We start from the raw sequence: 26,658 nt of genomic DNA on the forward strand, positions 1-26,658 counted from the left end.
AGTCTAGATTTCAAATTAAATTGTATAAACGTGAATATTATTTTATGTTTTTGCCAGTCATTTTGACTGGTAGTTCTAGCGTTAACGCGTTCGCGTGTTCCTATTGTTTTCTAAATAGTACTTTGCATTCGTATGAATTATTTATTGTGAAGTAAACACGCTAGGGGACACACTGCGAACGAATTATATATACACACTCAGTTGTAATTCATGATGTTAATATGTTTTCAAGCAATTAGGCATTCACTTTGGCAGCGTGCATCCCGAAGTGCATCGGAAACGAGGTACAACGTTTTGAGTACATTGTACGAGTACATTAATTCCTAAATACTTTCCCCATAAAACGCATCGTAACTTCAATCTTAATGACGATCGTAATGTTTTTTCGGCGCTCCGTCCGTGAAAGGATGCGCCGGATAAATGAGTGGTTCGCCATTGAATAAGGTGAAACAGATTTTCGAGTCTTCGAAGTATAGTATAGTTTTCATATTAGTAAACCGATCAAAATCAATGTGAACTACTGAAGAATAATACTAGCGATTTCTAATCGTAACATCAAGCATAAAATCTGAAATTCATCAAACTAACTGATTCCGTAAATCTAGTGTTAAGGATTGAAGACGTCAATCCGTACATCAATCATATACGAGCTATTAACACGAACGCGTTGCAAATAAATGAGCCAAATCAGACGAACAGGGCAAAATCGATGTTACAAATGAAAATGATTGAAACGTAGTCTTCCAATTTCATCGTAGTATACAACATATTTATGTATGATTTGAACTATAATTTCTATGTGTAACTATAATTCATATATGAATGGATGAAAAATAAAAAGATATAGAATTATAATTATTATAACTATTAACGTGATTTCTCTGAAAAATGAACTTAAGTCACTTTCAAAATAAACGTCTCGTGTAACTGTAATTTCAACTTGTCTCTATAATAACTTCGACTATATCTTCTATACATAACTCCAATGCAATTTCCTTTCCTCTAAACTGATCGTATTTCCTTCTCAAGAAAAATTCTCTGAATAAATTATTACACAAATTTTTATCGGTGATACACGCGTACGTCGGTAGGTTCCCATCGATGATCAAAGTGTGCTATTTACGACGATAAGTCGCTGCAAAGTGGAAAGACGATAGCAGCCCTTAAAATTGTATAAAAATGAAGTCGTTTGTTTCGCAGTGGAACCATGAGCGAATACAGGGGAGGAAAATTCGAGAGGCAACATTTCTCGCCCGCTGAACGAGCCGACATTTCTAGGAGCTATTCCTTTGTAATCTATACCGGTCGCCTTAAAAAGAAGATGGCGGGAGCGAGAAGAATCCATCCAAAGGTACGTCTCTTTTCAGCGGCGCGTTAGTGTAAGATAAAACGATAGGTTCGTTTGTGTTCTATCGAACGGTTAAACTGTTTTATTTCTTGCCGACCGATACCGTAGGAATTCAGAGATTTTTATTCGTCTCGATATCTTCTTCGACGAACGCAACCTTGTACGAGTTTTATTATTTGATTTTTGTTACATTCCTATATCAAGCTTTATTTCAACGAATTTATTGGTACGATTCGTGACGTTTCATCGAAAGTACCGATGCAATAACCATATTCATCGAATTAAAATTTAATATATTATTTCGATACATTCTTGAGAGATTTATTTATAATGCTTTCATTTCCTTTAAGTCAGTTTTTTCAACGAATATAAACAGGAGAAACGTGCTTAATGGAGGGTAAGATAATTAGTTATTTATTTATTTTTTAATATTTATATAATGAATCATTGTTTGTAGCAGCTATGTTGAATACGAATCAGAAAAATTACTTAGAAAATGAGCTTGACCTGCTAACATTATTAATACTCTTTTTATCTGCTAATTGACGATACTCGTCCACAACATGTAAAAGTTCTCATTAGATATAATTTATAAATACCAACACAAGTGTTACAAATGATTAAAACAATTCAAAGTTACTTGGAAGTCTAACTACGCGAGGGTAATGTTTTCAGTCATCTTCGCCGATTAACAGGTTAATACTTCACGACAAAATTTATCTGCCATGGAAAGTTGCAGAAACAAGTAGCAAGTTCTTTATTAACAACTGTTGTTCCAAGTTGAGCTCCGTTGAATAGTAGTCTCGCCTTAGCTCGAGGGAAACCTTAGTAGATTTAAGTTTTAGTCGATCTTTGAAATTCTGCGTTACTGTCTCTCAAAAAGTGACTCCGCGACTTAAGGCTAAAAAATTCAAACTCTTTTATTAATTTACAGATTTACCATGTATTTCAAATGCACGCGAGGTCAATTTTTCGGAAGTTGTAATGATCACAATCCTTTCGAAAACATAAGATAATTTTCATGAATAGAATGTTTCTGTATTAAAATATTTACATATGTTCTATTCTCATTCTAACAAATTGAAAGTATTTAAATTTACAAATTTTAATTTTGAGTAGAACAATTGTTCATAATATGCCTCAAATTGCAAGGTCAACTACGACTTGACCTACAGCATCACTGTACATCGAGTGCCTTTCAATATTTCTGATAAAGAACATTGTATTCTATACATTGGATCATTGATTGACTGTAGTAAAGTGAATTACTGGTTGGATTCAAACGAGCTCGAGAAGTCTTGAACCAAAGGGTAACATTCAAAGAGTCAAAGGTCTTACAAGGCTGTTGCAATTGAAGGTCTTGAAAATGGGAGCCCTTAGAATTATATAATATTGCAAATATTGCACGAAAAATGCTTCCACGAGTTGCTCAGTCATATTAATAACCACGTTGATAAGTAATCATGTATAATATATTCAAATTAACGATAATTGTCGAATAATTATCAGTGCGTTTAATTAATTTGATGAAAACACAAAGTATAATGGAAAATTTAGCGGATTTAAATGTAATTCATATATTATGCAATAAAGTAATATTTCACTAATGTTATAATGTTAAAATATAATGTTATTAATGTTTCGACAATACTGTGTGTATATATGAATATCATAAAGCAAATATTAATATTTGTATTAAAATATTATCATTCTATTACTAGGATACTATGTTGCCTAACTTTGTCTAACCAAGATTATACGAGGAATCGATGTACACTTAAAAAATTAAATACTTTCGGATATAGAAATCAATGAAACTACATTTATTTAATATACAATATTTAATTATGCAAGATATAATTAAAATAGATGAACGAACTGCGGATTTTCACGTGAAGTACCAAGAAACGTTCTAAACACGAGTGTTTTTTCCTCGAGTCTGAGTTTGACAATTAATTCGTTCCCACATTGAAATTCTGCGAATCTTTTACAAGAACCACTCGAGACTGTCGCCCGCAACTCTCCTCTTACCGCTACGCAAGTTCTTCGGAATTGTGTTGTCGTTTCGTATGATAATATTCAAAACAAGCCAGGAAGTTCTGAACGGATTCGTTACTTTAACGAAGTCAGTCACGAGAAAGTGTCTATACAGGGTGTCCTGTCACCCAACAGGCTGAAAAAAACCCGGAGGGTAGTTATCTCGCATAAAGTATTAAGCCAACAATCTAGAAAAAAGATTTTCTTACAGACAGTGTACTCCGCCTTCGAGGTAATTAACTTTGAAACTTTAACCGATGCACGTGCGTTCGTACTTGCAGCCGGTAGAAATTTTTAGTAATGAACCAGACATTCAAATGCTGAGTTAATACTCTCATTAGCACACGAACTCGGTAAAATACCGCGTTCAATTGTTTCAAAAATTAAGTCAACTTCACGAAGATTTCACTCTACATTTCCATTTTGTTTTAAGTCACTACTATACCGAAGTTTAATCACGGATAATGATAAGAATTTAAAAAGAAAAACTTTTGTATAATATTCAGTTTGTAATATGTAAATGTATAATTTAATCTAAAAATAATATAACGTAAAATAATATACAATACAATATAAAATAAAAAACAGTTACAATCGTAATTGTAATATTATTTTATACTGTTTTACTTTATTATTTTTATATTACGTATTATATATAAGTCATAATTTATATTTTTCTATGGAAGCAACGTCTCGCTTCAGTATTTATACCACATCCCTTCGAAATCAATATTTAATTCATCATTTCGAAATAGTGCAAAGGCCTCTTGAATAAAATACGCACTAACAATGTTAGTCGATCTCCACAATAATTCACCAATATCATTAGCCAGTACTTCATTACATTATTTCCCAGGAAACGTCCGTATCACGCAGCATGTCGGCCACCAACCAAACGCAACAGCGCACGCATTAAATCGTCATGTCAATGAAAACCGTTGCAAATGCGGATTGTCACTGGGCTCACACCGAACAGATCCTCGCGTACGCAACGGAATAGCAACAGGGAACTTCAAAACCAACCTGACACCGACGAACCCCATAAAAGAACCAACGAACGGAACACTCGAAACCAACGACGCGCGGCTCCCGATGAAATCCGGCCTCGAGCACGGTCAAACGAGCCCAAACATCCCTATTTACATTCTTCCCGCAGCATTCCGTTCCGCCCGGCGCGCGACGAATAATTTCGTCCGCGGGAGCGGATCATCGGCGAGGCTCCAGGTCCAATCAGCCCCGGCCGCGGCGGCGGAAACGAAGAAAAAGCGGAGCGGAGGAGGAAGAGTCCGCGACACGATTGTTCGAACGATAAACGGCGGAAAGGGAACGAGGAAACGAAGTTCTCGGCGGAATAGGCGCGGGAGGGTCGGATCGAAAGGGAGGAAGACGACGCAAGAACGGGAAAGACGACGCACAGGGAGAGGAGCCTCCGCCGACAGAGATCGGAGGATCTCCAGGAGTGGAGGCCACGAGCTTCTGCGACTTTTCCTCCGGCAGCGGTCGGAGCTTGCGCGAGACGGTAGGCTCGAGGGGTCCGCGGGTGGAAAGCGTGTGCTCGGGCCGGATGGATGGAGAGAGACGGCTGGAAAAGGGAAACACAACTGCGGGAACCGTCGCGGGGAGCGAGACAGCTAGACGGTGGATAGAGGGTTTAGGGGGGTGTTCGGGTTGCCATGGCAGCTACCCCGGCCGGGTAGCAGACCCCAGTCTTGCCGCGGCGGTCGCCGAGTGCGCAACGGCTCCGAACCTTGTCTCCCGGACCTCTCGTTCACGTTCGACGACGGTGGTGATATATGCTCGTTCTGCGTAACCGTCCGTCCGTTCGTTCGTCCGTTCGTTCGGTTGGTGATCCTCCCTCGGTGAATGTACACGGACGCCGTGAGGGGCAAGTGCGACGATCATCGTACCAGCAGTGAACACTCGGATGAACGTAGTACGAGAGGCGGCCGCGACTCGGCCATCGGCATGTAAATTCCTTAACGTTGTTTTTGACATGGATCCGCCACGCGTGATCCCCAGATGTCCCCCGGACAGGGGATCCCCGTCCCCCGGACCGACTCGATCGCCTTTCGCGACTCGTTAGACTCCTTCCACGCGAGCCCCCCGACCACCCACCACTGCCTACGCTAGCCGCGAGTTTCGCCGCTCCGGCCGATACGTACCGGGTGTTTCGATCCGCTCGCTCTTCGTCGCGGTTTGCGCGTTGTGACAGTGTAAGCTTGTAGCCTTCTCGGCTACGCACCCCCGTGGCTAGCTGGCGACCGAGTTAGGGAGAAGATCACGGTTCAGGACGTGAAGTGATGTGACGCGGGCCTCCGCGAGACCCCGACAGAGGTGTCTTTGGGACTCGTTGATCGAGGGGAGGGGAGCCTTTTTGGAGCTTCGTTGAGATTCTGGGATGTGTCGGTGGTTTCGTTGATACGATCTTGATGCGGATGTTTCGTAGATGTTTGTTCCTGGATGTTCTCGAGCGAATCGCTCTGGGCGAGGAATTATTGGGATTCTGGGCACCGAGTTATGATTATCTTCTGCTCGGCTTGAATATCGCTTGTACGGCGTTTTTGTGTGTACCGGGTTCGAGGACGTTGTTTTAGGGTTTGGGAATGTAAACAATTGCTAAGTGGATTCTTCTTCCTCGAGAGGTAGTCAATATTTGTGGATGTTATTAGTGTATGGTTTAGTTTGATTGGTTTTAGGAAGTATTTGGCGTTAGGGTTTTTAATGCTGAATTCTGATTACCTTTTGCTTTATACAGTTACGGTTAACATATATTTTAATAAGAATTGTTCATATTAATCGATATTTCGAAATGACAATTTTATTTAGCTCTGCATAATAGAAGGTACAACACGTTTTCGGATTCGACTATCATTAGCAGATCATTCTAGGAATCAGAGACACGAGGAATTATAGCTCGACGAGTCTTTTCTCAAAGAGGTACTCAATATTCGCAGTTATCACGTATTCTAGTTGGAATTAATTTCAGTGATCAATATTTCGCTGCTCGGATTCACCGACGCCAAATTATACCCGTCTCACGCGTTGAGAACCGGAAAACACGTTTCAACGAACGATCATCCCCAGCGGATCGTATCGCGGTTTTGAAAACACGAACAATTACAAAGTTTCCGTATATTTTTCTTCCCGGAGAGGTGCTCGATATTCCGTGCGGCGATAGGGATCGTCTAAATTGGGTATGAATACAGCAACAGACGGAAAAGGAACTCTTCCGCTGAACGTTTCTCGCTGGCATTCGCGAAACGTGATATCGCGTTTTGCGTGACTGCTCCGCGAAACGGACGCGCGGTGAAGAATCGACGAGACTCAGTTGACCTGAAACACTATAACGACGGAGACAGCCGCCAGGATATCATTTCTTGCAACTGCCGCCACAAATAATGCGAGGAGCCTGCCCCATTGTCCGGGGGATTAAATTTATACCTTCTCTCGAATTTAACGCCGCCCGCGGCGGCTCGAACTCTTCGGCAATCATTATTTCTATTAATTAAAGCTGTCACGCCGGTTTTCGTATTGATCTACTCTTAAGAGCAGCGTGCCGATTGTGACGCGGGGAAACGTGCCAATTCAAGGGAAGCTACATCTGTTCTGAAAGGGAAAAAAGACGAAACTACGAAATCCCGTTTTCTTTGCTGGAACTACTGAGCGTTTAACATGATCGATACGTAACCCCTATGAACATTGTAGTAGAATATTTTCAGTTTCTTCGGATACTATTTATTTTCGAAATCATTTCGAATATCCGATGCTTTCAACCCCTTGACTTACAATATCGTGTCAGACTCGTGATCAAGATTTTAGACTGAATTTAGGAAATCTAAGTGTTATTTATATTCTCTTGAATATCAGTTAAATATTACTTTTCTAGTGTTAATGGTTAACCTTTGGAGTGAATGTAGACATAGGATGAACATAGTTAAGAAATAAATCTTAGGACAGTGGGTTATTATCAATAACTACGAAACAAGAAAATCATGTTGACTGGTACTGTAGTTCCAGTGTTAACCCTTTAAGTGTTGTGGACGCATACACGTCCGGTGAAAGTCATCGCTGGGGATTGTGGGCTTATATATAAGTTCTTAATTTCACACGTGGCATGGTGACAATTATCAGTGTATACGATTAATACACGCGTTTCTTAGCGCCATTGAATTTGGTGAGACTAAAGAATTACAAGTATAATTTAATTACAACTTACTTAATTGTATGAATTAACATAATCATCGATCTTCACATGGGCGAAGAAATATTGAAAGACCATATAAACATTCGATACATTAAAAATATATCTGTTTCGTGAAAATAATGCGATGAGATTAATCAAATCCATTCAAAACGCTTATCAGTCACAATTAACACTCTTCCATCGCCATGCTGAAGTTAAAAGCTTACGTTGAATACCGCGCGATTTCACATACCGAAGTACACGAAATGAAGAAACATATAATATTGACTTATTGAGTTAACTGACGTTATCATTGCACTTTTATCTTGCTGAATGCCACCGCACTAGGTAATATTATCTATAATGTAGAAACGTTTTCAAATAGTCACTGTTTACTCGAATGAATTATAGTGATTTGATTTCGTTGGGGGTCGCCGGCAACCCCATGACATTCAGCATGTCTTTCGATCACTTTTCGCATCCGATATTTACAGTCCGTTGTATTCCACATTATACTTCAGTCGCGAGAAGTTTCGTTTTGCCTCTAAAATTCGTCGCATCGAAGGGAACCAGCTCGTTTGCACGAACACCCGAAAAACATGTTCCGAGCCGTAACGGGAGTAATTATTTCTCGATGGAAAATCGTGGCTCGAAAAATTGTAAACGGCGAAGCGTTTAACGAAGTGTGCAAAGTGATTTCGTATTTCGGTTACCGCTGCCGCGAAGCGAATATTCGGGATTAAATATTCCGTTGGAAATTTTCTATTTGAAATTCAGGAATATCGAGCACGCAACTTGGCCGCGTTGTTTGCGAACGGCGCGCGCGATGTTCGAACTTGAAAAAAAACAAAAACATTCAGAAAACAGACGGTCGTGTATCGAATGATCCGAAAATGAAGTTCGAACGGCGCGGTGCAGCGCGCGGAGCGCAACGTTTGTCGCGTTTCCGGCTGTTAAATGCCACGTGAACTATCAAAACGTGTCAAACGAGTGTGTTCGCCGCATTTTCCCGCGATCGGGCCGGCAGCGTCGAAACGTTGCGTCGCGACGCGCAAATAAACCGATCGCTTTCTCTTTCGGCGACAATTTCGGACGGTTCGGTCGGCAGCCTAATATCGGTTTTGCTAAATTACACTGGCAAACCCGGCTCGTCGCAACGTGCGCTCGCCGCGGACAATTTTCGCGAAACGGATGCACCACTTTTGTTAACCCTTTAGCACGTTCACCGTTACGCTCGCCGATCACCGGAGCGTCGAAATTACGTGAAAACGATTGCTTATAAGGAAGCTGGTGTATCCAAACATTTAGTTACGTAGGTAGCTAAATAGTGTAACTTAACCCCTTGCCTTATAATATCGTATCAAACTAAAAATTTCAAATATCGTTTAACAAATATAAATGTCATTCGGTTATTTTGCGTTCAAATGAAACATTTTTCTTATTGGCAATTTGTACGGTTTAGAGTAAATCTACACGTAGTGGCTATTTACGACTAGTAGCTTGCTAATATACTAATATTGTTGTGGGATTAATCCTTTGAGTATTAAAACACTTCTTTCTTTAGCTTACTACTTAAAGATCGTGTAGGTAAATATTAGTGTAACTTATCGTAAATAATTTTATCGTAAATAATTTAATAGGAGACAAAAGTTCGATGCTCATTCCGTGTCTACGTTTACCTCAAATATTAAACATTGATAAGAAATAATATTCATATGAAAAATAAATAACACTTAAATTTCACCGGGACCGGTCGAATGATCAGATAAAATTATGCCTTTCCACTTGTTTATTGAACTTTCTATCTCTATATTGTTCGAATCAGTTCTTCACTTTGTCTGTCCTCTTGTTTCCGTTCCCACTAAAAGAAATTTATCGCCTATCTTGTTCACCTTTATTTTACAGCCAATTATTTGACTGGTTACGCTAGGAAAAGTGCCGGTACGGTTAGCGTTAACGAGTTTACTGCGCCGTTGACGTGAGCGCGCGTGAGAGTCCGTGAAGACCGCCATGCAATCCAGTTACCAAAAGGTTCCTTCTGTCGCCGGAAGATAAGCGGAGGAATGTAATTTTGGAAATCGAGGCGGACTCCCTCTCTCGTTCCGGGAACTTATACCGCGTTTCCACGGGCGCGGCGTTTTTAATCATTTTTCTACGGCGAGGAGACGCCGTCTCCGGCTCTTGGACGCGTGTTCTTGATTTCAGAGCGATGAGATACCGCGAATGGAAACGTTTCTGGGGGTTCTCGCGACTCGACTGCGATCGTTCACGCAAATTTATTGTCCTCCCGATCTGTTTAAAAAGAGAAATGCGACGTCGCAGTCCGTTTCGCGAGTTCCTGATGCTGAAACAGTGTTCGCGCGGTTTATCTCTTCACGGGACTTCGTTTCGCTGTTGTGAGTATGCACCAGCTGATGTATTATTTTCACAATGGTGATGTATTGTATTCGCAGAATAACAAGATGTTGATAAGTATCTCGTCCACTTCGGTGTTTCTAATCATTTTTCTATCTCTACGGAACGTTCTATCGCACTAACACGTTGATCGGTGCTGTTTACGTTTTTGCCCATCTGAGCATGAAAGTGTCATTTTTGAAATTATCTAACATGGAACCAATTTAACATTCAGTGCCACGTGTACCATACATGCCAATTTCTGTAAGAAAATATTTTTGAGACACATGATCACGGATGGTATGCATTACAAAGCAGCAGGAACATAAAAGAACAGTATTAGAATATATAAAAGTGACTGAACACTTGAGTATAAGTTAATAGTTTACTTAAAAAATCGTTACAGTTCACAAGCGAAATATAACCGAAATTTCCTTGGTACGGAATGTGTTAATGAACATACAATGAATATTTGATGATAATAGATATTTAAAATTTTAATAATATTTTTCAATTGCTCTTTCATTTTATTCTCCTAAGCGCATGATCTTAATTTCGAAACAGTAAACCCTAAATAAAAATAATCTCTATTTTCGTAATTAAACTACAATTGTCTACACGATCGTGTAAATTCATTGCTTTTCCGACCGATTCATAAGAGCACGAATACTCGTACAAAGTAGTTCTTCCAAAGTGGAAATGAAATTCTTCGGGCAGGATTTTATTAAACTTTCTTGCAAACGTTATATTACCAGCGTTATGTTTTCAACGTCTGGCGCGAGTTACTGTCTTTTTTAGCCCCGGGTGAACCATCTCGGCATGACTACGCAGTGATATTAGTACTTAGTTCAGGGGAACTCTAGTGGATTAATTCTGCAGCAGCCAGCTAGATTGCGAGCGTAATCACATCCGACAAAACAACGCTACACCACACGCCGGGAACATGACCTCGCAAAAATTGCACCGACGGAGCATCAAAGTCCTGCCTCCTCGCCCATATCTCTCCGATTTGTCCCCGACTGAATTCTCCACTTCTTCCAACCGCACGGAACAACTTTCTCAAACAGAAAACGGCTTCGAGTGCTGAGGGATTTCGAAAACGCGTGTCAGCGGGTTTCGTGATTCCAGTGATCTGGACGTTACGCGAATAAGGTAGACCGAGGCGAATCAGATCGGTTCAGACTTAGCGAAAAATTAATAGTTAAAACTGAGGATGAAAATTTCTTTCATAAATTCTATTAACCCCTTACCTTTTGATTTATTTCTTAGCTATGGTCGATGCAGTTACTTTATCGATAATAATTTATTAGGAAGAGAACAAATGTTGATGTATGTTATGTTTACTCGAAGGGTGAACAATTAATAGTAGAAGAGTAATATTTAATTTATATTTGAACAAAGAATTAACGCTTAGATTTGTCGAATTCAGTTGAAAATTTTTTTCACGAGCCTGACACGATATTGTAGATTAAGGGGTTAATACACGTTCAGCTTCAATATCAATAAAAAATATTTTTTGAACTTCAAAATTCTCGTTTCATAAGCCGTAAAGTGGAAAATGAGAATATCCTCTTTGCCCCTGAATCGGATATTTCTCATTTTTAGTTTTTTGCTTATAATCCGAATAGCTCGGTTTGCATGGATTTCGAAGTAAATACGACGAATGGAGGAAATACAATAGAATAATCTAAAGTTTAATTTATCTAAAGTTTTCACAAGAATGTGAAACTTTTATGAGACGTTTCATTCGAGTAATTAATTTATTATGATTAAATTCTCAGAGTCCATCTCCTTTTGAATATCATTATAAAATCTCCATTAAGGAAATAAATTTGGTTAGAACGTACATAAAATGGTTTATTGTGATGGTCTTAAACAAATTCGTATTAATTAGCGAAACTTTATAAGTTCTCTACGCCTGTGTACTTTAATTTGAAACGCCGTATAAAATATCAAGTATTTACACGTATTTCTCCACGAAGAAAATTGAAAGTTCCTTTCCGTAAAATAAGTAATCGCAAACTTTTCAGTGGCAGTGTACATTGCGATTTTGCTCGGAGTCTTCGTTCTCTTCCGGTTAAAGCGCTCATAAAAGTGCTCATAAACTTCGAATCTACTTGGTGAATGTTCGATTATACTTGAAAGTGCTGCTTGCATTTTTCAAAGTACTTATAAAGGGTTCGAACTCGTCTCGCCTGGATTCAAATCTATTTCTCTTCTTTTTCAACGCTCTCGGGAAATTATCTGCAAAATTTCTTACTTACGCTACACATTGTAACTTCAAAATTTAGAGTTATTTAAACAAATCAAATCACTATTCGATTAATTCATTGAATTAAACGGGGACTGTTAGAAAACATTTTTATATTATAAATAATGCCACCTAATGACATACGACAAGATAAACGTGCTATGACAATAACGCAATTTAATTCAATAATTCAATATTACAAAATATTTTTAAATAGAAATTCCCTATAATCTGTTTAATTAGCCTATAAATTAATCTCCAACCTCAAGTGACGTGGAATCCATGTTGCATTGAATTTTTAATAATTTTAATCATGGTTTGTGTATCCGTGGCATTATGTTTTGAAGTTTATCACGATCAGAAACACTTTCAATAATAAACATGTTCCCTTTATCTTCGATTATTTTTACTACATTTCTTGTTGTTACAAACTTTATTATAATTATTCAGTTCAAACTATAAATTTCATCCTGACAGAAAAGACACAAAATTTCCCACAACTGGAGGCTTAATTATATCTCTACTTTGTTACCACTTGCAGATCATGCTATTAGAAATTACCGAAAGAGTTTAACGATTGTAGTAAATCAACTAATCTCAAATGTACGAATAAAATCGGCATAAATCCTAAAACGTTATAAATCAAATATATCATGGATGTTTAAACTAATTCAAGATGACTTGCATAATATCCAAACGTTTCGTATCATCTCCAGTATCCAAGTGTATGAAAAAACTAAGCTCCTCTTATTACCCGAAGATAATAAGTTCCTCGATTCTACAATCTCCGACGCATCTTAAGCACCGCCGGAATCTACAGCGAATGAATAGAAACAAGCCGAAACACTAAAAGAATGAACTGAACGTAATAAAATATTTTATAGGGAGCATCCCCGCGCGAACTGCTCTGAAAATATGCACACCCCGGCGCAGGATAATACCAATCAACACGTCAGGATCGTCCCGAAAGGATCGTTCCCTCTGTTTTTGCAACCAGTTGCTTCGCGCGTCGTGCCGTCTTTTTTCCTCGGCCCGTAGCCGGGCGCTCCGCGCCGTTTCTTAAGAATAGCTATGGAAATGCCGTGGCTCGCCCTCCTGACGGATTTGATCTCATCCTCCTGGAGACGGCCGGAATATACGTTTCTATCAGACGTTCAATAGCCGCGAGCCGATCGTAATTCTTTCTCTCGAGGTTAGCCGCTTCCTTTCTTTCCCTTTTTCTCCTCCTCTCTCTCTCTCTCCCCGCTAACGGAGATTTCCTTTCGCTGATCTGCTCCGATGTGCCTGATACCGGTGATATCGATCCCCGGATACGCGGCAGATTCGGAAAGTCGCAGGAAAACGTAAATAAAAAGGCAAATTGAATTAACCCCTTGCCGTGCTGTAGTTTTTATTACAGTAAGACCCTCTGTAACGCGATTAAACGGTTACTGCGTTTAACGTCTTGAAACTTGAAATGATAATTCTTTTAAAGGAATTCTTTATTTTTTTCAGATAATACGTAATTCATCTTTGCTTTGGTTTTTCATTGTATGCCTTCGATGCGTTCTGCGATTTTTGAAACTAAATTCTACTGTGAACAGGTTAAAATATTCCGTGTCGCAGTGTACGTTTACAAATTTTGCATGAATTTCTCTTTTGGATACCGGTTTGTATTAAGTCTTTCTGCTGTAATAACGAGTTAGGCTCGTGATGAAAACTTTCAATCGAATTGAAGAGATCTAAACAATATTTCGTTTGTATGAAAATGACATAGTAATTCTAACGAGTGCACTTAAGAAATAAATGATAGAGAAAAGGGTCAACTTTATACTTCAACATATCGGACCAATGCCGCGATATATACAGCATAGCACTTATGATTATTAGTTCCAACGCTGAGTATATTGTGATAAAAAATCGTTTCCTTACATCCGACACTACAATTGCGATTACATTGCCATCTAACATTAAACAACCTAATGATTTGACACAAAAATAGTAAAATGCAATGCTCAATATCAAATTTCATTTAACACAGGTAATTCGATTTAAAACGAACAATAATTCAGTCAACGTTTCACAAAATTATTAGTATATTCAGCAAAGAACTCAGGTGTGAAGGGTCGAAATGCAGACAGGCAGTCGAGTGTTAATTATAAATATAGAATCCCATTCACAAATGATTACCAAGCGGAAACTTTTCGAATGCGTCTCGTATATCGTGGGATTCCGTCGGCGCGTATACAAGCTCCGCCGTCTTCTTTGACGCACGCGAAATCGATGGATCGACTGGCAATGGTTCAATCCTGTCGTAAATGATACGCGAGCGCTCGAGCGACGCGATCGCGATACCTGGATAAATAGAGAGTTTCCGTGACGGCGACGAAGCCGGGAATAAATATCGCTTCGCGTGGCGTACGGCGAGCTGGGAATAATTTCGGTTCGGGAGCAGCACCGCTTTTAATGGAACGAACGAGAGAAAGGGTGCGCTCGGGCTCTCCGAACGATTAGCGATCCACGGTGACCGTGTCGCGTTTCCTTGGCATGACACGAACGGATAGGGAATAAGGACTGAATGGAACTTACATACTCGTTTGTGTCTATTCGGGGAGCAGCTCTGTTTGTCTGACATTCGCTCGTAATCGCGAACAGTCTGTGACGCTTCACGCATTCGTGGAAAGGAGATTAGAGGAATAAAGATCAAGTGAAATATTTTGTATTAATCTTCGATAAACCTCATGTTCTTCAAGCTTTCGATTCCTTAATATTTCCCTTTGACAACTCGATTCATGCAGTATACTCGCGTTTATAAGTAGAGAGGGATATTTCACGCAAATTCATATTCCTAGGGCGAAATTCGGGCAAACGAAGATCAAGGAGAGTCTAATTTGAAAATGATATGAAAACGCATTACTTTTCAGTAGTCTTTATATTCTACAAGCTTCTAAATATTTTTATATGCTGTGAATACACGGAGATTCGCAGTGCTCTTAGGTGTCATTGACAGAGTGAAGTGTAATTTAAATTTGTATTTTAAATATTGCATATGAGATACTTTACTGTGAGAAATATTTATTCGAACTGTTTGCGCAAACGAAGATCAATCTTCCAGGAAGCTCGGAGAAATTGAGAGGACTCTGCGAACGTGGTAGTAAAGATACGGTTGGCCGGTAGACAAATTTCGAGATGGCAGGTTTTAGACGTGCTCATCTGCTCCCTCTTTTTCCTAGGGTCTTCACATTATTACTGCCGTCGTAAAAAAGACGTGGCCCCCTCGCCATTGGCGTGGCACTCGCACGGCGAGAGAAAAAGATACTAGGGACGACAAAATACAATAGATTCGGTTCGACGAACTTCTAAAGGCGCCTCGAATGAATCTCCTCGCACAGTTTTCATAGGTGACTCGCCCTCAATGCGGAAGTTCGAGAAACGGGAGATCTACTGGGTACTCAAACATTTTCTAATCAATGAGCCCGAACTGTTACAGGTAGCTTCTTCTTCATTTTATTCTTCAAACGTATGTTTCAATACAATTTCATTCGATTTTGTATCGTTCTTAACCTATTAATGTTATTAATGGAGAATATGGAAATATTATTTTATATATTGACGTTATTGATACAGGAAATTAAGTTGAATTTTATATAAAATAAAATAATGAATATTTCCGAATGCTAAAAAGTTTTATGTTTCTATGAGCTTCTGCGACTGCGTCGTGCAGCAAAGTTCGTGTGGTTCTTCAGTGCCTGTGTACATTTGATTCCTAAATATTTGCTTGCGAAGTAAATGTTGACATGAATTTATAACTCTTGTGTATATACATGCTTCGGCAAGCTGTTTATATGAAAAAATTATGTGCTTTAATAATTCTGTGAAATATTTTTTGATGCGCTTGTATAGTTTATTGTGAGTTCATTGATATTTATGCAGCTTGATTTTTTAATTGAATTTTTCATTGTGTATACAAACTATTAGAAAAATTTCTAACTTATAAATGAAAACCACAGTCTGTTAACTATTATTCCCATATGAACTGTTCTTCACATAATATTTATAATTTCCCATTCATTGTCTCTCGTTTCTAATTTCATAATGAAGTGCAAAATTATTTTCTAAACTATTAATATATTCAAACTTGTTTGTACTAATAATCGTTTAAAATTAAAATTAAAATTAAAATTAAAATTTCAATCTATTCAGTAATTAAACTAATTCCTTTCATATCTCGAATAATGAACTTACCTGCAATTTATTTGTTCCTTCTGTGTAGATTTATTGCACGAAGTATTGGCAGATATTTATAAAACTCCTTGCATAAGTACTCCCCAATGGAATATTTCAGATATAGCTTTAAATCTCTACTGGAATGGCGTCCCGATTAACCCCCACCAGAAATATCCTTTGAGTTCTTAATGGCGCTAATTCTTCTCGTTAAACTGTCATTCGAAAGGAATAATTTTCCACGAATGAATGGTTCAAAGGAAAACGGGAGGGTCTGTAAAAAATGGAAGAATCCCTTGTCGGATGTTGAATTCAATGGAATAGGTCACTAACAAGGAAACTTATCGAACTTGGGAATTCAACAAATTATGAAACTTTATCTGTAAGTTGGATAAGTCGAATCTAATACATTGCAATTTTTTCCCTGTTGAATTTCACTTTAAAGGGGTGAAACCATCCCCTGGAAACGATGCAAATTTTTCTTTTCGACGGATTGTCATGAGAACGGTAAGAGATAGCGGAACAGAGCTTCAACAAAAATTACACTGTTCTCCCGCGTCTATAAAACTGTGAAATAAAATTTTCAAATCAATCATTTTCAAAATCAAAATTTTGACAAATTTGAACCTTTTAAAAATTTCGTTTTACAATTTTATAGAAGCGAAAGAACAATGTCTTTTTTGCTTAAACTGTTTTTCGCTATCTCTTACCGTTGTCAAGATAATTCATGGGAAAGCAAAATTTGCATTCGAGAGGTGGTTTCAGCCCTTCAAAGTGAAATTCGGCAGAAAAATATTGCAATGTATTAAGCTTGACTTACCGTATTTATACAGAAAGTTTCATAATTTTTTGAATTTTCAGATTCGATACCTTTCCTTGCGAGTGAGCAAGCTTATGAGTTACATTTCGATGATATCGGACTGCAAAATTTAGGGCATCGTATATCTCTAAACATGTAGGTCGTCCCTTGCATAAATATCTGTGTGCAGTTGCAATATGCAGGTGTAATTGGAATTGCATTGTTATGTACAGAAATGATTCTCAATGACCTGGTCCAATTAGGAGACTTTATCGTCAATGGCATTGTTTGTTGTAACTGTTACTGTTCATCTCTGATTCATTTAGTCGATTCTCCGATCTCTAATTAAAGTTACACGCGTGTTACGTCGTGCAAAACACTTATCGATATTCCACGGGATGCGACCAATAAAACGACGTTGAAAGTGCTGTGTAATTCGTAGTGTAATCAGAATTGGGACAAATGTGTATGCAGAAATGAAATGAAAGTGTCGAATGAAATTGTTTCACACGAAGGTTTGTTTTGGACACGGTATCGTTTGAAACTTCTGTAATTGTGTTTGAAATATGGCTGGCTAATGCGTCTGTCAATTACCAATTATTTCTGCTTATAATAAACAATTATGTTGATAGGATATTAATTGCTTTTCATCAATGATATTATTCCCTAACTCAAGTATTACTTTATATACCACATATAATACAGATGCTGATTATTATATGTACCAAATTTCCTTATCTAATAAAAATTATATAATAACACAATTGTAACTATACAAGCCATATAAAAATATAACAACTATTAACAAAAACTTGTCCCAGAAAATTCAATGGAGTCAAAACTTAATCAACATTTTGTACACTTTACATTTTCATACTGGATTGTAGATTTCGTTTTCTAAGTTTTGAAAAATTTCTAAATAATCAACATTTTGTACGCTTTACATTTTCATACTGAATTGTAGATTTCATTTTCTATTTTTAATAATGAAATAATTATATGAACAATAGCAAGGCATGTTCACACATTTCCTTTCGAAGGCAATACCAATTTTGAAGTCTCTATCGTGCAAGTGATCAATCGATAATGTATGCATCGTTTTCATCGCCTGTATAACGCTACACACACAAGCACAAAAAATACGTGCGATTAAATTCATTGTAGCGCGATCTTCACGAGTTCGTTGAACCGGTTCAGTTCCATTTTGTCACTATCGGTTTCTTTTCCCGTGCAAGTATCGGGCGTGGTGAATTTCCCGTGAAAGTATCTCGAAATGATATTATCGCGAAAGAGCCGTCGAGATTTTATCGTTGCACTTACTCTCGGCAGAGATGTCTCCGCTTGTCTCACGTTCACCTTCCTCCACGTAGGTCGAACGAAAATACTTCGGAAGGGCATCGATACATTTCTACGAAGACACCATTAACATTATAACTGCCTAGCATTCAATAAGATTTATATGTAATCCCTATAAAAATTGTAACAATCACACTTAGCTGCATTGAAATGCAATATCCTGCAATTCGATTCCTTGACGTGTAACATATTTTTATTCGACACATTGGAACATGTTGACGCTAAAACTACCGAGCATTTAATACGTTTAATATGTAATCCCTATAAAAATTGTAACAATAGATTGTTTTCTGATTATTTAATATTCTGAATATTTAATATCTTGAAAGCGTTATATTATTTCTTTCACTGAGGAGGTTCAATTGCATTTGAAAACAGCTATTCGTAGTGATATCTTTGATTTAGGAGAAAAAATACGTATTTCCTTGGAACAAACGAGAATTCAACAACAATTGATAACAAAAAAATATTATTTAATTGAACGATCTTCTATAGCCATAGATTAAGGAGCAATCGGATTATTCACACTTTTCAAGAACATGTTTCTATGTTATTCTTCCAGTCTTAATCGCGTTAATTTGTCTCATGCATCGGTAACTCCAATTTCTTGATACTTTATTTAACGCGGTGCATCATTCGACGAGACGATAACATTATTCATTGCAAAGGTAATTAGGTATACGTGTATGTTATTGGGTTTAGTGCGGTACACTTCCACGATAGTCACACTTCTAGGAGGTAGAAACGCGATAACAGTGAGCAACGGATACGATTCTACAATCGTCTCATTGGTTGACGACTCACCAGTTTCATGTTCCGTTCCTCTGTTTGCCGGCAAGTCTTTAGAGTTAGTGTCAATTCAGTCGAGCAATGCGGGACTCCCGCCGCACAATGGAGTACCGAAACGTTAACCTATAACGTCTTGATGGTAGGATGCGAATCGTCACACACCACCAAGAATGGTAATTGGAGCTATCTACTGCCGCGGAATCAGGATTTTAACCGTTGTATGCCTGAACCTCAGTTTATTTTGATACAGGTCTCGGAGAGCTTCGTTTAATTTCTTAAATTACGGCAGCTAATTTGAATTCAACGTTGCGTCTGTTAGATTTGAAACAATTTTATGATTTCACCGGTGAAAACGTTTCTGGAAAAACTAATGAATAAAGAGCTGAATTAGAGATTAAGGTTTTAAGAGTGTTCTAATTGGTACATATAAGAGAATATAAAAAGTGCATTAGTGAGTTGAAAGTTTGCGTTCTAATAAGTATACGTATAATGTTTTTTTTCGTTTTCTTTGTGCACGAGTAGAAATTTTCTTATATTACACGTGTGTAGTGAATTATTATGGAGAAGTCTCTTTGTTTTTATTAGTAATAAAAGAAGTCTAACATATTTTTAGTATTGTGTAAAAATTTCATGAATTGTGGATCAAAATTGACCGAAATATAAATTTATTTATAATCGTACACCTTTGTTTAACACATTCAACCGCGCACGATTTCATAGAGAAAAATACACAAAATGGAGAGAATATAATATTAAATCATTTGTGAATTAAATTATTTATAATATAGAAATGTTTTCATATAATCATCGTTTAATTGAGTGAACTATATTAATTCGATTTGGTCAGGAAAATTAAAATTGCCAAGCATTTCTCAAATACGTATGAAAACTTCCCCTGACATTCAAAGGGTTAATATCCGAAAACAAACTTATACAGATCACACGTCCGAACAAATTCCAATAAGAAACGCCCGTTTAATTATCACACGTTAATGCGGGCGTTAAGCAAATTCGGTTGATTCGTAGAAACAAAGCATAAAATAGCAGAGCGGCAGACCGTCCGGAGCAATAATCTGCTTCAGACTGTTGTTCATCATAATACGGCTTAAGTAGTTTGATGAAGCGTAAATACGGGCCGAGGACTGTTACGAATTTTGTATGGGAAACGCGAGAGGTTAACGGGGTCTAGTGGAATGAGTCATTTGTGGTCAGACAACCGCACGCCGACTGTAAATTCAGGTTCCCGTGGAAGTTCCGCGTAACAGTTTTTGTCCGCAACAATTGCACTGTCAAAATTAACGCGTGCCGGCGATAATACGCCGCGGCCGGCTTAATTAATTTCGAAAAAAGGAGAAGAGTCCGCGGGAGTCGTCCCTACGGCTGAAACGGTGTCTTTTAATTAGAAAGCATTAATCGCTCGCGCGGTCAGCGTAAACCCGTTGAACTCCGCGAATCGTTGCGCGGCAATGGAAATTATTGTTTTGATAGCGCCACTTCAATTAGCCTGTTACGCATTCGACTTTGCCAGTGGAAATGGTAAATTTTAAACCTTTGAACTATTGTTATAGGATCGTCTGCGATCCGAAGGATTTCAAAATACTGACTCGTTAACATTAGATTTGCTAGCGTCAATTTGACGTACATTCAATTTTATAAACGTTAGTTAATATTTACGATTTTTATTGACGCGATAACGTAAATCTGTATTTTAATCGTCTATCCTTAAACCCCTAATTAAATCTAAATAAACGAATATCAATTTTTCTAAGACCAATAGAATGAACTGTACAATAAATCTATTAATAAATGAATTGGGTAAAATTTAGCGAAGTATTTCCAGTGCTGTCTTTCGAATGCAATTATGTATAATTGGAATCATAATGTTTGGGGAAAAAATTTATTCTTATTTATTTTATAATTTCGCATCTAGAAAGTGTATGGCACAAACTTTCCGTATGCTACTCCTTTAAATGTTCAGAAACGTTTCAGAATATTATTAATGTTATTTACAGTGACCTTTAATTAAAATAATTAATACTAATATTTAATGTTAACTCATATTTAAAAAACATACTGCAGTGAAGATGATAATTTATATTTAAACTTCTACAATTGACAACTTTCTAAATTTGAAATAATATTTTACTCTTCACTGCGTGGCAAAGGATGCTCTATCCACTTGTGTCCAGCGTATATACGAAGAAAGTAGACGAACGTAGTTTATGCTAAACATTTTGGCCTCTCACGATCATTCCCCAGAGCGTAAATGTCATTATAAACTACTCCCTCTTACAGTGCACTGCTATCTAGCATAAGTTTTAGCACTTAAAGAGCTTTTCTCTCTTTGCCTTCGTTTAACGTCTCTGTCTGAAGATAAAGAGTGGAGCGTAATTCGCGGTGCAACCGATAAGAAAATACGTTCGCTTACGTAAAAACAGAGGGAAGCAGTAACATAAAATTTGCGCGTATCTCAATTTTCATGAAAATTCATTTCTTCAAATTTTTTCCGTGCATATACTTATGAACTTCATTTTTCTGTTTACTTGAGAGTAACTCGAATTATTTTCTTCCATTTGTTGGTTTTTTGATGAAATTCTATCAAACCTACAATTTTTGTAAATGTTACAATCAGTGCGTAGTTTATTATATTTCGTTAGAAATAATTTCGGTTATAGATATTGAAAAGTTTTAATAACAGTTTTCAGTAGTAATAGTTGTTAAATTTAATATTTACTAAGAATTTGTAGTAGACTAACGGTGATTTCTACATCTGATTTCCTAAAGATGTAAAATGTGTTTGGCAATTCTTTCTACGAAATGAAAAAATACGATAAATGTACTGAATTAGATAGAAAAGTTTACTTTACAGTGTCGTGGGTGCATTTATACTTAAAGCAATAACGCCTGTTTATAACTGCGTGAAACATTAATCGGTAGAAGACAACAATTAATATAAATTTGTAATATGATCGATCTTTAGAAGCGAGTACTAGTCGCGGAAAATTTTAGTAAAATTCGTCGGAAAATAATGAAACGAAAAGGAATGCGGGAAAACTCGATTGCTTCTTGAAACTAACAAGAGATTAAAACGATTGCGGTCAGGTTGCATTTGCGTTTGTGCAACATTAGCATATTTATGAGGAGGGAATATTCAGCGAGGGGATTTAATCGATCTTTCGCAAGCAATACGTATATTGACGACACTGTGTCCGTTCGAATAATTAATCTGACAGTAATTCGGAATTGAATTTCAGAAAGTTTCACCGCGACGACTATTTCCGCCGCGAGAGTCTTCTACAATCCTTTACAAACTTTAATGAGAATTCCGAGGGAATAAATTCTTTTTTTTCCATTCGCAAATTATCCGGATTATTATTATATGAAGAAAGTTGGATGGGAAATTATGTAAACAATATTCGAAGCTGAAGCTAAAGTTCAATATATATTGCACAAGGAAGTTTAATAAAGAAACTTGATAGACTTTTACTAGGTTCGACGAAAGGAGTACAAGGTTAAAGCGACGTAAATGAAGAAAGCTGAAAAACTATTTGAGAAATTACGATAATCTATGGAAATGAAGTTTATATCATAAGACGTAATAATAATGTAAAATCCAAACTTCTAAAATACAATGTCAAATTATTAATTGCACAGATATGCATGAATACTGCATTGCAATAATTGTAATAATAGATATAAAGGTTCATTGAATGAAAGGACATTCTATAACTACAGCCTAAAAATTTGAATTTAAAAGTTCAAAATATGAAACCGTGAAATTTTTATATCATGAATGATACAATTATTTTGTGGAATAAAAACATTGAAATACTTCAAAGTTTACTTAGACTTTCGTAATTCCTCTTAAAATATTTTTACTTGTTTTTAATATTGTAACTAAAAAACAATTTCTTGAACAGTAAGTTATTAATTTCTTCCATGTAATACATTTTTGGTTACACTCAAAAATAATATTATCATATAAAAAGCATTCCTTTCTTATGTCCACCTTCACAAAAGCTGTTCTCATAGTTATTAAATTGTTAATAAATCAATCAATATTTCAAGGACAGTATTGCGTAATTATATTGATAAAGTAAAAATTACTTCACTAAAGACGTTCACTGTATTTCATCCACCCGATCTTCATTACGAAGTGGCATACAAATGTTTGTAATTCAATTTCTTTATTTCGGCAGCTGGTTGGTTGTATCATGCATACGCCGAAAGGGAACTGGAACTAATTTTACTAGAGGAACGTAGTAGACGCAGCTAAAATATGCGACTCGTTGATGACTTTGAGTAACACGTGCAAGTTACAAATCATGCAAATTTCGTACGTAAGAAATTCATTTCTAGCAGTGCCTCAAGAATTTACTTCTATAAATGTATAATCCTTGAATTTAATATTCCCAACGACGAGATATCCTGGCTCTACAATTCCGCCACATATTAAATCAACGAACTTTAGCTATGTTAACTGTCTTACGTAAGTGATTGGTCTATCTCCCGAAACCTCCATCTCTTCTTATCATTTTTCTTACAACTGAGATCCAGAAATAACATTTATGACTTAATACATTGAAATTATTGTACGTTTTATATGTATACTTCTAAATATCTTCTGCTGCAATTATTTTCTCGATCATACTCGCAAGAATTATTCTATTATCAACAATTTCATAAGAGAGAAAGGAACTACATATTCATTCCAGTAGTAAATTTATTCTACGTGTTACATATTCATATACCTAAATATTATTTGTATTCGTTAAATCTAATGAAAAATCGTTACTGCAACTTCATATTACAATTTATCTTCCAAATACCACAGAATCGATATAAATTTATTCTGAATGCAATATATATTTCTCTTTGTGCCAGCACTCCATTTAAATACTCTGCTTTGTATTCTATCAGTGTATCAACAGTATAATTTTTACTGCACATCGTTACTTGTATCTTCCATCGAAAAGTGTCCTTTACTTACGATAATCGTTTCCAAACAATTTGAGAGCGCCATATAAAGGAGAGACCGTATAATCCTCAACGCAAATATTTAAAAATTAACAACCCGGAATGATTAATACTAAAACTATCGAGCAGTTGAATTGACTCTTTAAAATTCCTCTATAGAAGCTGCACGAGTGCATCCATTGAGACTTCGATTGATTTAAAATGCAGTATCTTTTATAATTTCTCAGAGAAACATCTATCAACTTCTTAATCATTGCAAAAAGAAATCAGGAATGGGTCATTTTGACTCTGGTAGTTTGTGTTAAACATCGAGCTATTTTATAATCAAGGTAAAGAGGTCTCTAACACGTCGCATCGATTCTAGAATTAAAAAAAAAAACAGAAGATCCTTTTAAATTTTAGCTTTCTGAGAAATTTGCGAGACAAGTATTGAGCAAAGAGGCGAAATCGATTACCTTGGAATGATAATTCCTTTGACGATAGCATTACTCGGCCAGAAGATTGAATCTGGGAGCTCTGGTTGTTCGCCGGATGCATACTGCGGGGATAGATCGGGATCGATTTGCCTGGACACCAGGGAAGAAGCTTCGCATGCTTGCGGCCGGTCAGCTCTCTAACCACGAAGAGAGGACCTTAAGTGATTGTCGACCAGCGATATGTCCTTTGACCACGACCGGACCAATCTCGTGAGAAGGATATAATCCGTATAGCATGGTATGATTCGATTAGAATCGATCTTCCCTACCCTTCTGGCGTGCATCTTCGATTACGTTGGTCTTTGAGCTGCTGCCAGACGTTAATAGAAAGCAAGGAAACCTCGTGAATTCTTGAATAGAGAGAAAGAGAAAGGAAAGGAGAGGATGCGTCCGAACGAAATATCCGGTGCACGGTGCATCGGAAATTTTCAGAAGTCGAGTTTGTAATTTGGACGTCGGGAAATTAAGGCCTGATTCTTGATAAGCAATTTGTACAATGGTAGTTGTTAGGTGATAGAGTTTAAAGTATACGTTTATGAATACTAACGATTGAGGAAGTAGTAACAGTATAAACTTTAGTGGAGTTTGATTAGGTTTGTGGATGGTTTTTAAATTATAATTCAGTATTTAACGAGTATTGATAAGGAAATCACACGCTGTTATATTAATTGTATGTTATTGAAATTTGATTATGAATGTGAAAGTTTGCACAGATTTTGTATATTGATGTATTGTTCATAAATTATTGGTACTTGTGATACATTGATAGTATGGTTGAGGTTGTTGAGATTAGAACTGTGGACGTTGACACAGGACTTATTTCTAACAGATTAAAATTATTTATTTTAGAAAAGGATCTGCTCTTTTTGTTTCATTCGATGAAAATTAAGAATAGATTCAATACTTTGCATAATACCTTCTTTACTGATTTCGAAGTTTTATATATGTGTTATTAGACACATTGGTTACAAGTAGAAATATTACAAGCAGCAATGAATTTACCAGTTTGTTATAGAATTAGAATTAAATAACTAATTTTGTTATAGCTTCTGAAATTCAAATGAATCCAGAAACCAATATTTTGTGCGAGTAAATAGAAAAAGGAGAAACACGTGTATAAAATTAATAATTTATACACTTCAAAAAAATTCACAGAAAATTTCACAATAAAAGTAAGAAACCATTAAAAAAAATGTGGAGCAAGTAATTTTAAACCTCTAGTAAATTGAATGTTAGGATGGATAAGTAGAGCTGAAGTAGACTGCGACGCTTAATTAATGTGTCACGCAAACCTATTTATTCTTATTTAATACGAACAGAGTAGCTATCTGCAGTGTGATTTGTTCAGTCGGTTCATGTTACCAGCCAAGTGCGTGCGTACTCGACAAAATTTCACAGTTGATTTTCGCTAAAGTGACGCGACGTATCGAAATATCCTCTTTCGGTTAGTACCATGATTTTTTTTATATATTCTGCATACTATAAAAAAATTATAATGTAAATAGTATCATAAATATATTCCATGTGCAATTAATGAAATTTTCCTTCATCATTATTTTATGTAAATTCTATAACTCATTGAACATAAATCCTTCCCTTTTCTTAATATAATTTGTACACTATGCTACACTAATAAATGTTATAAATGGACTAAAAGATAGAAAAATATTGTTCAACGGAAAAGGATAATAAATATTCTTTCACTTGAATTACGAATTATATGGAACAAAGCAGTTATCACTATAATAAGAATCACTTCAAAATTGAACAGCTGCACTTCCATAATTTTTACATAAAACTAAATACGAGTAATAAGTTCGATTTAATTTCAACTAAAATTTGATC

General features: G+C 36.7%; 1 protein-coding gene and 1 long non-coding RNA gene across 2 annotated transcripts in view; one reads left to right on the plus strand and one right to left on the minus strand.

Annotated features, from left to right (window-relative positions):
- LOC143175273 (uncharacterized) overlaps positions 1-26,658 on the minus strand; it is a 325,389-nt gene that overhangs the window by 68,687 nt on the left and 230,044 nt on the right. The gene's annotated exons all lie outside the window — the stretch shown is intronic.
- The window catches only part of LOC116429003 (dipeptidase 1), a 224,846-nt gene continuing 203,295 nt past the window's right edge, over positions 5,108-26,658 (plus strand). The window contains exon 1 of the mRNA XM_031981335.2: positions 5,108-5,352. The gene's annotated coding sequence lies outside the window, so the exon portion shown is untranslated. The remainder of the gene's footprint in view (positions 5,353-26,658) is intronic.

Source organism: Nomia melanderi, chromosome 14 (genome assembly GCF_051020985.1).
Source record: "Nomia melanderi isolate GNS246 chromosome 14, iyNomMela1, whole genome shotgun sequence".
In the NCBI taxonomy this organism is placed as follows: domain Eukaryota; kingdom Metazoa; phylum Arthropoda; class Insecta; order Hymenoptera; family Halictidae; genus Nomia; species Nomia melanderi.